Below are 5,970 nucleotides of genomic sequence, written 5' to 3' on the forward strand. Positions count from 1 at the left end.
TTTCAAAGACTTTAGTTTACACACATACAACTGAACTATAACTGAATAGAGCTTAAACATCTTCGATTTTTTATACCTGCATTTGGGTGAGGTGATATGTTACAACAGTTTTGGATGAGGTGAAAACAAACTTTCAACACAAAACAGAACACGAAACAATGGGTATTGAAGGTAAGAATGGAAGTAATTGCAGAGGGCCTATTGGCCCATATTTCTTGATGCTTCTATATTGGAGCGGGTATAAAAATTCAAAGATGTTTAAGCTCTATTCAGTTATAGTTCAGTTGTGTGTGTAAACTATAAAGTCTTTGAAAATGTAATAAGTTTTACGAAACGCGCTCAAGTGTCGCGTCAGACTAGAAATAAAAATGAATTTTGGAGAATTGATTTTTCAATTACCATCAACAGTGAAAAGAAACATAAGAAAGATCGAGAAAATTCGTGTTAGAATTATTAATCTTACTTTCTTGGTCATTATTTAATAATATATATATATATATATATATATATATATATATATATATATATATATATATATATATATATATATATATATATATATATATATATATGTCGTACCTAATAGCCAGAACGCACTTCTCAGCCTACTATTCAAGGCCCGATTTGCCTAATAAGCCAAGTTTTCATGAATTAATGTTTTTTCGTCTACCTAACCTACCTAACCTAACCTAACCTAGCTTTTTTTGGCTACCTAACCTAATCTTACCTATAAATATAGGTTAGGTTAGGTTAGGTAGGGTTGGTTAGGTTCGGTCATATATCTACGTTAATTTTAACTCCAATAAAAAAAAATTGACCTCATACATAGAGAAAAGGGTTGCTTTATCATTTCATAAGAAAAAAATTATAGTAAATATATTAATTCAGGAAAACTTGGCTTATTAGGCAAATCGGGCCTTGAATAGTAGGCTGAGAAGTGAGTTCTGGCTACTAGGTACGACATATATATATATATATATATATATATATATGTCGTACCTAGTAGCCAGAACTCACTTCTGAGCCTACTAGGCAAGGCCCGATTTGCCTAATAAGCCAAGTTTTCATGAATTAATTGCTTTTCGACTACCTAACCTACCTAACCTAACCTAACCTAACTTTTTCGGCTACCTAACCAAACCTAACCTATAAAGATAGGTTAGGTTAGGTTAGGTAGGGTTGGTTAGGTTCGGTCATATATCTACGTTAATTTTAACTCCAATAAAAAAAAAGTGACCTCTTACATAATGATATGGGTTGCTTTATCATTTCATAAGAAAAAAAATTGAGAAAATATATTAATTCATGAAAACTTGGCTTATTAGGCAAATCGGGCCTTGCATTGTAGGCTGAAAAGTGAGTTCTGGCTACTAGGTACGACATATATATATATATATATATATATATATATATATGTCGTACCTAATAGCCAGAACGCACTTCTCAGCCTACTATTCAAGGCCCGATTTGCCTAATAAGCCAAGTTTTCATGAATTAATGTTTTTTTGTCTACCTAACCTACCTAACCTAACCTAACCTAGCTTTTTTTGGCTACCTAACCTAACCTTACCTATAAATATAGGTTAGGTTAGGTTAGGTAGGGTTGGTTAGGTTCGGTCATATATCTACGTTAATTTTAACTCCAATAAAAAAAAATTGACCTCATACATAGAGAAAAGGGTTGCTTTATCATTTCATAAGAAAAAAATTATAGTAAATATATTATTTCAGGAAAACTTGGCTTATTAGGCAAATCGGGCCTTGAATAGTAGGCTGAGAAGTGAGTTCTGGCTACTAGGTACGACATATATATATATATATATATATATATATATATATATATATATATATATATATATATATATATATATATATATATATGTCGTACCTAATAGCCAGAACGCACTTCTCAGCCTACTATGCAAGGCCCGATTTGCCTAATAAGCCAAGTTTTCATGAATTAATTGTTTTTCGTCTACCTAACCTACCTAACCTAACCTAACCTAACTTTTTCGGCTACCTAACCTAACCTAACCAATAAAGATAGGTTAGGTGAGGTTAGGTAGGGTTGGTTAGGTTCGGTCATATATCTACGTTAATTTTAACTCAAATAAAAAAAAATTGACCTCATACATAATGAAATGGGTAGCTTTATCATTTCATAAGAAAAAAATTAGAGAAAATATATTAATTCAGGAAAACTTGGCTTATTAGGCAAATCGGGCCTTGCATAGTAGGCTGAGAAGTGAGTTCTGGCTACTAGGTACGACATATATATATATATATATATATATATATATATATATATATATATATATATATATATATATATATATATATATATATATATATATATATATATATATATATATAGGGTTAAGTCCTATTACACTAAGCTGGTTCCTCTTCTCAGAACCCAGATGAGGCTACGACATGAATATTTGGTTATCACTGAGCATCAAAGGTGCTTACGCGGTCCTCAGCCCTTCAAGACACTCTCAGGGCCACTTGGCTTAGTTTGGCACTAATCTCCCCTCTCACAGCATCTCCGGTAGAGGTCTGGAGGGTGGCTTTAACTCAGGGTGTTTTTCTCTACCTTCTCTCCACGGCGCCTCAGGTTGTGGACTGCAGATCGGAGAGTTACTTGGAACCTCGATGTAAGCCTATTCCTCCAGCCAAAATTTTTGAAAAGTAGAAAATGATTTCGGCTGCACTAAGAATACTGAAGCCCAAGAACAGGCCAAGAAGACCCCCGATGTTGGCTGAAAATAAATAACAGATGAATAAGTAAGATAGTAAAAAAAAATAATATAATAACAGCATTGAGTTTGTTTATACCATAAAGACATTAAACATATTACATTTTGAAGGAGAAATGGCATTTCCAATTGTGATTTTGAAGCAGCTTAAACAGCAGTGAACATCTTGATAAAGATGGAGACCAGAGTCATCGGTAGTCACATAAAAATATTTTTAAATTTGTAGGCTAATTTGGCAGCAGACATTACATTCAGACGCTTACCAACAATTTGACTGACAGAGGCGATGATGTCCCTTTTGTAGAGGGTAAAGGTTGAGTACTCGAAATACACGTGAACCAGGACACCGTTCTTCCTGTGATGAGAACGTTACACATACAGATTACAGCAAGTATTTTCTTGACAAATACAAAAAATACTTAAAACAAAAAATATATACTTTAAAAACACATGAATCCTCTTTAAAACATATGTTCTATTTAAATACTTTAAAAGGGCTAAAGTTTATAAAATGCAACCAAGCTCATTTTATTACAAAAACACACACACACACACACACACACACACACACACACACACACACACACACACACACACAGGTGTTGAATTAAAGATTAACTGGCTGCTTCACCTGGCAATAAAATCAACAGAATACGGAAATTCACGAAGAACATTTCAGCTCTTGAGAATACGTCGGCTGGAAGGTTGCCATAAAACGCCAAGAATTGCCACAATATTAATTTTACCAACATAACGGATAAAGCCTATTATGTCATAAGTCAACTTTAGAATCCAACATTTGAAGCCATTTAAGAATCCGCTGAAGCAGCTTCATTCAGAATGAGAGCAGCTGCTTCAAAAGCAGGAGCATCTATATCTCCAAGGTATGAACAGCTGTTTCCTAAGTATAAACAGTTGTTTCTGAGGTAGGAACAGGTGTTTCCATGGTAGGAACAGTTGTTTGTGAGGAAAGAACAACTGTTTCTGCTGTAAGGACAGCTGTTTCCGAGGTAAGAACAGCTGTTTCTGAGGTAGATAGAGCCGTTTCTGTGGTTGGAACAGCTCATTCTGAGTTAGAAACAGCTGTTTATAAAGAAGGAACAGCTGTGTCTGTAGTAGGAACAGCTGGTTTTGAGGAAGGAACAGATGTTTCTGAGGTTGTAACTGTTGTTTCTGTAGTAGAAACAGCTATTTCTCAAGTAGGAACAGCTGTTTCTGAAGTAGGAACAGCTGTTTTGAGGTAGAAACAGCTGTTTCTGAGGTAGTAACAGCTTTTTTTGAGGTAGGATCCGCTGTTTATGAAGTAGGAGCAGCTGTTTTCTGACGGAATGACACGGGTCCGATATTATGGCACGAAAGCAGAAATTCTCCTTAACATATATTCTGTGTTTAAGCATCAGATTTTACCCCTCTCGAGGCCACTAGTGTTGGTGGCACTCAAGTCTTCCTGTGCCCAAGAGTATTGAGAATTAAGAATAATTTTGTGGTTTTGGGTTTAAGGTCTTTCAATCTTTGGAGGATTATTAAGGTAATCATAACAGCTTAATGAGCAGCCTGCAATTATACTTCAGTCCTGTTCCCAGTCCATTACTAAGGTAAACTCACAATATATAAATACACTGAGAAGCAAGTATACTTTACATACACTGAGAAGCAAGTATACTTTACATACACTAAGAAGCAAGAAATACATCTTCCCGAGTAAAGAATCAAGAGTCAACTTACTCAATATAGTTGCTGAGAACTTGAACCACATTGGGGTTGTCCTCCAGCAGGTGCTCAAGTTCCTCCTCGTCCTTGAGGTGACACAGCTTCCTCACCTCACTCTTGTGGTCAGCACGCGCGGGGACACATACACAGCGAGTAATATTACTCATATAGCGAGCACATTAGAAATTAACCATAGTATGAGAAATATAAAATTTGATTACGTGTAAAAGTGTGGAATGTTACACATAATAATATTTATTCCTGAATGATACTTTATCAGATTACAATGATTGCATATTAAAATAATAATGTTATTGAGTATAAAAGAATTATTATAAATCAATAACTTTGGTCTTCAGTAAATATGAAATTGTATATTTTATGAAGGTCGTAAACACTGGGTACCAACATGCAGATGAGCAGCATGAGTGTTCTAACAGTGTTATGTCGTGTTATTGAGGTGGTGGCAGTTACTGAGGCTCCTTGCCCTCACCTTATAGTACCTATGTGCCATGATCTACAAGACCAAAGTTGTTGGAAATTTCCAACAGTAACAAACTACTATTGTATTATAATACATCATCATTATTATATACTAACTACAGTAGTTACTAATTTCACTAACAGCAGTGTCAACATAAATTAACCATTTCATCTGCGTATTAGTGCTAGAATTCTCATGAAATCGAGTAGCAACATTGCGTCAGATAATATCTAGATAGACACGTTTATTACCAATGGGTTAGAGAATTGAATATGGTTCTCTAAAATTATCAGTATTCCGTGTAATAATTACTTACGGATAATATTACTCTCAATAATCTCAAACCGAGAGTTATTAACTAAAATTGTTATGTAGTAGCAGTCCTTTCTGTTACGTACGAATGTCATGGAGAAAAATAAAATCTTCTCCATTTCTCGTTTAACACCATAAAACGAGAATATGATAATATTTAAATCCCTATAATTGCAACCCAGTTCTCATTAACGTATTACATCCATAATTGCGCGGAAAAGAATTATTCGTGATTAATAATTTCTGTGGTGAATGCGAGAGACGGGTTGAGGGAGGCGGCGACGCCATTGTGCGAGAGAGGGGATCCCTGCCGTGAAGAGTGGCGAGACACGTGGTAGTGACTGGGGAATTTATCGGCAAGAATTACGCTGATACTCGGTCAACAGTTAATAATTACTTATCCACGTGTTCTATAGTGCCCAGCCAGTTAATAACGCGTCAACAATTGAAGCCAAGACCCGTAATTACACGTACACAGCAGTGGACGTCAGCGCTGGCTGACGCGGTTCCAGCAGACCTCAGTATTCAATACGCTCATGTTAAGTATATGTTTCTCGTTTGATGCATCATCCTAGATTATATATTTGTGAGTAGTTTGTCGTCATATAGCGAGGATACCCAATATACGACGTTAGTAAAAGTTCGACAATTTCCTCCGTTTTCATGAATATTGAAAATAAAACGTAGCCTATTCAAATGCTACTT

The 5,970-nt window shown here is 35.3% G+C and overlaps 1 long non-coding RNA gene across 1 annotated transcript; it reads right to left on the reverse strand.

Annotated features, from left to right (window-relative positions):
• Window positions 1-2,433: 2,433 nt before the first annotated feature.
• LOC138351994 (uncharacterized) lies at window positions 2,434-4,542 on the reverse strand. The gene is made up of 3 exons (XR_011222680.1): window positions 4,485-4,542; window positions 3,023-3,114; window positions 2,434-2,762 (listed from the first exon to the last, which is right to left on the reverse strand). It is a non-coding gene; the product is annotated as an uncharacterized lncRNA (long non-coding RNA).
• Window positions 4,543-5,970: the final 1,428 nt, after the last annotated feature.

The sequence above is a fragment of the Procambarus clarkii genome, chromosome 52 (genome assembly GCF_040958095.1).
Source record: "Procambarus clarkii isolate CNS0578487 chromosome 52, FALCON_Pclarkii_2.0, whole genome shotgun sequence".
Classification (NCBI taxonomy): Eukaryota; Metazoa; Arthropoda; class Malacostraca; order Decapoda; family Cambaridae; genus Procambarus; species Procambarus clarkii.